The sequence below is a fragment of the Pteropus alecto genome, unplaced genomic scaffold (assembly GCF_000325575.1).
Source record: "Pteropus alecto unplaced genomic scaffold, ASM32557v1 scaffold220, whole genome shotgun sequence".
Lineage (NCBI taxonomy): Eukaryota > Metazoa > Chordata > Mammalia > Chiroptera > Pteropodidae > Pteropus > Pteropus alecto.
In genome coordinates this window covers 1,401,407-1,409,280 of record NW_006430043.1, presented here as the reverse complement: position 1 = coordinate 1,409,280, position 7,874 = coordinate 1,401,407, and the positions used below count along the sequence as shown (strand labels likewise).

At 53.7% G+C, this 7,874-nt stretch overlaps 1 protein-coding gene and 1 long non-coding RNA gene across 5 annotated transcripts in view; one reads left to right on the top strand and one right to left on the bottom strand.

The window, feature by feature from the left end:
- RARG (retinoic acid receptor gamma) overlaps window positions 1-4,450 on the bottom strand; it is a 21,168-nt gene extending 16,718 nt beyond the window's left edge. For 2 of the 4 annotated variants that reach the window (XM_006904534.1, XM_025045225.1), the window contains exons 1-2: window positions 4,164-4,450; window positions 3,337-3,403 (exon numbers count right to left, since the gene is read on the bottom strand). The gene's annotated coding sequence lies outside the window, so the exon portion shown is untranslated. The remainder of the gene's footprint in view (window positions 1-3,336; window positions 3,404-4,163) is intronic. The other 2 variants (XM_015588646.2, XM_025045226.1) reach the window with 2 other exon arrangements.
- Window positions 4,451-4,640: 190 nt separating this feature from the next.
- LOC112478470 overlaps window positions 4,641-7,874 on the top strand; it is a 10,079-nt gene continuing 6,845 nt past the window's right edge. Inside the window, exon 1 of the long non-coding RNA XR_003045852.1 lies at window positions 4,641-4,670. This is a non-coding gene — a long non-coding RNA (uncharacterized LOC112478470). The remainder of the gene's footprint in view (window positions 4,671-7,874) is intronic.

Genomic DNA, 7,874 nt, shown 5'->3' with positions numbered 1-7,874 from the left:
GAAGTCTCTTCCCTCTGTGCTGCTAGGGTTTATACTGCCCTGGCTCAGAGCCCAAGGGGGAGAAGGCAGGGCAGATGCTTAGGCAGGCTCAAAGAACCTTTTCAAGGAAAGGTAAACTGGGTTTCCAAGGTGAATGATGGTCTTAGGACTCCTGGCAAAGAAAGCTCTTAAGCTGAAAAGTGACCAATAAGCACCACAACTGGGCTAGACATTTAATTTAACCCTCACATCAATCTCATGAAGTAGGAATTATAATTCCCATTTTGCAGATGAATATATGCCTTACTGTTAAATTGTATACCTGAAACTTACTGGATTTCGTTAACCAATGTCACCATAATAAAATAAATAAACAAAAGCATTTCACAGATGAGAAAACTGAGGTTAAGTGACTGGCTTAAAATCACAGAGCTGTAAGTGGTAGAGTCAAGATTCAAACTCTCTACCATTGTAGAGAAAGCAAAGATACCTCTGTTGTAACTTTGGGGCCCTATACCTCTCTGGAGAGTATAGTGCAATGGTTGGGAACATGGACTCTGGAGCCAGACTTCCTGAAATTGATCCCTACCACTTGGCTAGCTGTGGGACCTTGGGCATGTTACTTAATCTCTCTGTGCCTCAGTTTACTCATTTGTCAATTGGGAATAAAAATAGGGCCCACTTCATAAGGGTTAAACGATCTAACATATGTAAAGTGTTTAGAATATTCTAGGGCACATGCTGAATGCTATATGTGTCTCATGTTATTTCTGTTTGTATCTTCTCTTCCTCCATACCTCTCTTTTAATTAGCATTTCCATCTCTCTGTCTTCCTCAATATTCCCTGTCCCAGTTTCCACTCCTAGTTCTTTCTGTCTCCAGTTATCTCTCTCTCCAGTTATATCTCTCCCTAACCATTCTTGTACCCTCTACTTCAAATCCACAGATGTCGATGGAAGTCCCACAGTGGACCAGGGATGATGCCAGAGAGTTCCTCTCCTTGTCCTCAGCTTACTTTTCTTCTCCATCTCCTTTTCTCTCTGTTTCAAAGAAGCCCTCCCTACATACTCCCCTCCCTCAAATGTAGCTTGACTCCTGAGATTTTTAACCTGAGCCCAAGAGAGAAGGAGGAGAAAGAGGGAGAAAGGAAATAGGAATCCTAGGGCTAGGCAGGTAATTCCTCTCCTGATGCTCTGACAAGGGAAAGGTTGGCTTTCCCAGGAGCCCCAGAACCACCCACCTCTCTAAGGAGCTAGGTGCTGGGGAAGGAGAGCTACCCCAGCCTGGGTACCTCCTCTACCAGCCAGAACCATGATGGACTGAGGTGAAAAAGGGTGGAGAAGGACCAAAAGAGAGTGAAACACATAGAGACCACAGGGCAGGCAGGCTAAGAGGTAGGGGATAGGTATTTCTGCATCTCTTTCCTTCTAAGGTCAATATCTCTCAGTCTGTGTACCTCTACTGTCTTTTTTCTTTCTACTGTCTTCTTCCTTCCTTCCTCCCTCCGTCCCTCCCTCCCTTTCTTTCCTTCTTTCCCTCTTTCTTTCTTTCTTCCTTTTCTACTTCTCATCTCTTTTGGCCTTTAAGCTCCTAAGGGTAAATTGTCATGGCGGTTATAGGAACTCAGACCCCCAACACCACCACCCTTCGCTCAGTCTCAATGCATGAAGCAGCCCTTGCCCTTTACTAGGCAACACCCATATCCCTAGCAGCCTCAGATTCTTCAGCCCAGTGTCTCCCCAGGCCCTAAAAAGTCTGAGCTTCAAGCCCTCAGGGTCCCACTCCTCTTCTTTCCCCTATTCCCTGAAGTCCTCATCCCTGATTAAGCCCAGGTAGAGCCAGGAGTCCGGGGCCCCTGAGGCCCCTGGGCCATAGCTCAACAGGCTGGGCTACATTCCAGGTAGATTAACCTTTCCAATGCCAAGGGTGAGACACTACTAGAGCCCCCCCCACCCCATCTTCCCCAACCTGACTTGGACTAGGGACCCACTCTGTGCTCCAGGCCTCATTGTCCGCTCCTCACCTACAGATGGTAAACAGAGGCTTAAGGATAGGGCAGAAGGATTTGGGAGGAGGGGGTCTTAGAGAGGGATATCTCTGACTCCTGGTCCTTACCAAGGAATGAAGCTATAAGGAGTGAAGGACAGCCCAGCTCTCCCTGGCCTTCCTTCTATCTTGTCTCAGAGAAGGAACTTGAGAGTTGAGGGAAGACAAGGAGAAAGAGATTCATCCTATTTCTGAGCCTTGGTTTCTCTGCTTGGCTGGGAAGGGAAGGGGAGGGTCTTAAGTCAGGGCGGAGAAAGGGTCCAAGGAATGGAAGACTGTGGTACAGAGAGTAAAAGGATATCCTAAACTAGGGACCCGGATGCCTTGGGTCTTTTGGAGACCTATGGAAGAGAAGAACACTTCTCTCCTCCCAAGATGCCACCTCAGACTGAGCGGGGACTGACTAGGGGAAAGGGGCCCATACAAAGCTGCTTCTCTTAGAGCTGAGGTGGAGTTGAAGGGAGGGCATGGATGAAGGGGGCTTCCGGATGGAGGTGGGGGCGTCTCCCTGCTGCCCTACCGGCTCCAGAGTCTGGAACAAAGCTGCTCTTGTCGGCTGCTCTCCACCCGCTGCCCCCCTCCCCTCTGTATAAACACGACCACCTTTTTCCATGACCCCATCCCCAGCCTGGGCGGAGAACCCAGGCATCCTCTGCTCTAGCCTGGGCCCCCAGCCTGCTCTCCAGGAGGCAGCAGTGGGCCTCGTTTTTCTGGCTTTGTGCCACCCTTGGAGGAGTCCAGACCCTTGAGTCTCCACCTCTCATCCCCAGGTGCCCTCCCTCTACCCCACTGGCCCCAGGGAGGGGCAGTGCCCAGGAGGCAGGCAGGCAGGCAATGCCAGTGGAATGTGTGTGGGCATCAGAGGGCATGGGCAGGGTGGGGCAGAGGGGGGAACTGGAGGTGCCAGTTAGGTGGCTTTCTGAGCCAGGGGTGGGGGTGTGCCGGGTGGGGGTGTGTGCACTGTGCTGCCTACCAGGCTCTAAGCCACAGCCTCCGTTGTGTGTGTGTGTGTGTGTGTCTGTCTGTCTGTCTGTCTGTCTATTTGGGATTCCCAAGCTCCAGGCACACTATCTCCTGCCCCCTCCCCTATCCTCTTTCTTCTTGCCTTAAGGATGTGAGACATTGCCTGTGGTCCTCAACCCCAACTCAGTATCTGAGGAGTAACTAAAGGCAGGAGCCTCAGACTTGAAGACTGGGATTGCAACTGCCTGGATGTGGTCCCCAAAAGGGCACAGTCATCTCTCCTTCTTGCTCTTTAGACCCCTCCTCAGGCTCCCTTGTCCCCCCACCCCCAACAATGCACATTCTTACCCTCTGGCCACCTGCAGAGATTCCCTCCTACATACTGGGTCAGGTTGAGGGGACTGGACTGTAACTGCTAAAGACAGAAAGACAGCGTCAATGGGGCTCCAGACCAGGACTCCTGGGTCCCCGCCCCAGTCTTCCTGTTCTTCCTTTGTTCTGTTTAGGCTCCCCTCAAGAATACATCCAAGGATCCCCCCCACCCCAACCTTAGCTGGAGGGAGCCAAAACTCACACTCACATCTAGAGATGGGGAATCCTAAACTGTGGTTCAAGGAAACTTCGAAGATCCCTATCCCATCCACTTGTCTCTCCAAACCCTTGGACCCAGAAGGCCAGGATCACTCTGGTAGGGACCCCTTTCCTTGCCCTGCTGATGTCCAAGCGGTTCCATTCCACTAGGGAAGGAGCAACTTGGACTAGCTTGGACCAAAAATCCACCCCTCAGGCTCCCAGGGGAATCCTGAGGGAGGGCAGGCAGTGGTCTTTCCCCACAGGAGGGAACCCTATCTTCCCTCACACTCTCTGTATAAACTTAGGCTAAAAGCCCTCTGGCTGAAGATTCTTCCTCAAATGCTCTCCCTCACTCCTCACCCAAATGGAGCAACGATAAAGCCCAGCCAAGCCCCCGCTTGTCTCAGATCTTCCCCATTCCCTTCCCACATCAGGACTGACCCCCAAGTCGGGGCAGGAAGCTACCCTCAAACCCTTCTGACAGCCTGACCAACCCTGGGAGAAAAAGAGCTGGCGTCCTCCTCGGCGCCCCCGCCCGCTGCCCACCTCACTGGAGGACCCAGGCGTCCGGGCGGGCGAGCCTGCTCCCCCTCCTGACTCACCTGGAGGGGAAAGGAGGAGAAAGGGAGGCCGTGGAGCCCCGAGGTCCCGGCGTAGGGCGATCGCGGGGTTGGAGCGTCGCAGTGTCAGAGGCTCGGAGTAATGGGGGGCTTTGGGGGGGCTCGGGCTCTAGGCTGGGACTGTCCCGGGGCCTCTCGGAGCCTGCCCGCCCACGTGACCGCCCCAAAATATCCGACACATTTTCTCCCAAACCGCACACTGACTCTGCAGGCGGGGACACGGAAAATATTTTCTTTCTTTTTCTCCCTCCCCACCCCCCCACCTCCCTCCCAGCCCGGCTCCCTCCTCCCCCTCCCGCCCTCGCTCCTCCCTCCCCTGCCTCCTGCCCCTGCCCGGCTCCCTCCTCGGTGCCCTGGGGCTGGGGGGCGGGGGGTGGTGGGAGGGGGGCTGGGCGGGGCGGCTCGGGACGCCTGGGTCTCTCTGCCCCTCCCATTTGCTGGGCTTCCGTGGCTCCATCCCGGGGAGGCCGGGCAAGGCTGGCAGAAGAGGTCAGTGTCCTGGGCCCATGATGCCACCCTTTCTCTCTGGCACTGTCCCCCTTCCTGCCATCTGAGGGTACTGTTTGAGTTCTCTGGTCAGGCTGTGGTTGAGTGAGGCCAGTCTCTGGTACCTCCCCAGAGTAGGCAATGGGAGCTGTATCCCCTTGCTCCAAGGGGTGGAGTGATAGGGCAGGGGTATGCCAGAGCAGATGCCACAGTCTTTGCCCTTTGCTTAGCTTTCGTCTGCAGAGCAAAGTAGTCTCTGCTTCCCCTTGCCTACCCTAGATGGTCCTTTGGTCCCAGGAGCAAACTGGTTTAACTAGTGGGGATTGTGAGGGGTGCTGAGGCCTGGGCTCAAAGACCTCCTCCCTTTCACCCTGCCTTGAATAAGCTCCAGGAGTTAGGGCAGCTGGCTCCCCGGCTGCCAAAGTTATCCCCATCTTTAGGCTTGGATCTGGAGGGGGAGAGACTGGGGAGGAGGGCAAGAGGAACTGTGCTGGGAGTGGGAGGAGCCTTGGGCTGGGTGTGAGGGAGAAAGCCCTAGCCCAGGGTGTGTGTCTGCCTTAACCAGCGCTTGCCTGCCTGGTAGATGCGCCACGAATGTGGTTGACTCTGGGTGTGTGTGCGCGCACGCGCGCGTGCGCATGCTCACCCAGAATCAGTTAGTGTCTGAGAGAGACATTCTCTGACTTTATCATGACCACCACAGACTGTCAGCCCTAGAATGGGAACCCAGGGTGTCAGTCTCTATTCTACTGAGGACAGAGCGAGAGAAAAGAAGGGGTCTGAAGTCCAAGTTCTGTGCATGGACCTTAAGCAGTCCCACAGGGATTAGGAGTGGGAGTGAGAAAGTGGAGAAGGGCAGCAGTAGCAGAGGCTGGGCTAGGCTGGAAAGAGGCACCCAAAGGACCTTCTCGGCAATCCCCAGGGGTGGCCAGCAATGGAGACATGGACTTCTGATCACATCACATTTTCCATACTGGAATTACTCTGCTCTGTCCTCGCTGCCACCCTGAGGACCAAGTGTCCTCCCTTCTGAAAAAGGCCACTTTTGGTAGCCAGAGTCAGATGAAGGAGAGGGGGAAAGAAGGGGCATACTATGGCTATCTCTGGAGAACAGAAGACGTCAGTGGGGGGCAGACAAGGCCCTCCCTTTCACTCCAGGGGTGGGAAGAGCTGGGAATAGGTACTCCAGGGTCCCGTCCCCAGGTGGCCTGGCTGCTGTTGACTTTGCTTGGTTACCCTGGGAGCAGCTCTCAGCAGTGTGGGAGGGGCAGGTGTTAGGGAGTTGGACCCAGGCTTCCAGGCTGGGGTGGGATGGCACCCTGCCTGTGTGGCAGGGATCTTGCCAGGAGGCTGCAGAGTTAACCCCTCCTGCCCTGGGGGTGGCAGCTGGAGGATGGGCCCAGCTGCGGTTTGTGAATGTGGCCCTGATTCCCCGCTTCCCCACGCCCCACCCTGCACATCTGTACTTGGTTTACAGTGAATGAGTCTCCTGTCCTCATGAACCAGGCGAGGATGCCACTCCCTCCCAGGCCCCTAGCTGGGCATCTTAACACAAAACCAGGAACCACCACCTCCCAACTCCTGTGACACGCTCTCTGCTTGGTCTCTCCCTGCTAGGTTTCTCTTCTTTCAATTCTTCCCTTTCTCCTTCTTAGAGAGGTTCAAGGGCTGGTCTCCAGGCCAAGAGCTCTGAGACTATGCAATTAGGGTAGCAAATGGGGACAGGGAAGCTAAAATGGGGGACAAAACACTTAGAATCACCTAGAAAGAGAGAGCAGGTCTGGAATTCCATTTCTTTGCCCTCCTCTTTGTCCTGGTTAGTCTGTCTGCCCCTGTCCTTGTCGCTAGTAAATGTTCGTCTATCCATCCACCTTGGTAACTGTGGCTCTGCCCTTCTGGAAACCTCCTCGGTCCCCAGCCAGGGACAGCAGCCAGGAGGCGATGCCCAGGAAGAACCGCCCTTCAGGATTGCCAGGCCTCCTCAGGACCCAGTGACTGGGGTCTGTCTAGTGGCTGTAGCAGTTTGGAAGTCAAAACAAAGTGCTGAGACAGGACTAAGAAACAAGGAAGAGAGGCATTTGGAAGGTTTCAGATTCTTCTCTCCATCTTGCAATGAAGCCAGTCTTCTATCCAGGGATTTCAGGAGGAGGCTTCTGAAGAGGGCCTCCCACTCTGGAAACTGGTGAAGAGAGTTCCCCTCATTTCTCTTTCTTTTGGGTCATCTTTATTTCTAGGCTTTGCTCTGTTTGTGGTGGCTCTACTTGGTCACCCTGGCAACTTCGAGAAATAGTATCTTGGGGGCCCTAGGAATAGGCTTCCTTTGCTCCCCTCATCACAAAGACTAGAATGAGAGATCATGAGAGAGAAAGGATCCATATACCTGTCCCACCTGCCTTGACTTTGCTATATTGCCCCATCCCAAATTTTCACTCTCACCCTCTCCCCATCAGCATCAGGACACTGAATGGATAGTTTTCCCCTGCCCAGTCTGGTACTGGGGAGGATGTCTTATGCCATACTCAGAGGTGGCTGGCAGATGTCTGCGGGAGGTTGAGGGAGCTCCGTTTCAACCCCTAAGGACATCATTAAGGCACGGAAGTGCCATCGGGGCTTGGAGACCAGGGCACCCAGGAGGATGTGATGAAAACATGTTTTGTACAACACGTGTCTTCTCCTTTTCCTTCCTCCCTTCCTCTCTCATCTCCTCCCCTGCTCTGTGCCAAGGCTGGTGCCTGCCCTGTCCTAGGTCCTTGCTCAATTCCACCCTTTGTACCAGGCCTATTCTGTGCTTGCCAGTTTGTTGGCTCTCCTGGTGAATAAGTGTGTGTGTGGAAGGTCCTTACCAGTCTCAGTGCTGCCCACATCCCCACGTAGAATAAGGTCCTGATTTTGAAACACAGGATTTCAGAACTAACCCAAACAACTCTAGGAATTTCTTCTCTAAACATGTACTTTTCATGAATTCAACAAATCTTTATTAAGCATCCACTGTATGCCAAGCACTGTGCTAGGCCCGGGAAATACCCAGATATGGTTCCTGCCCTTGCAGGCCTGTAGGCCGGGGAAGCAGTCAGATGTTAACCAAATAATTTACAAAATTGCAAGTGATAACCAGTGTGGAGAGGCATAAGGTACTATGAGAATGGATAGTAGCCAATTTTACCCCAGCCAAGGAGATCAAGAAAGGCTTCTAGGAAAGAGGGAGTG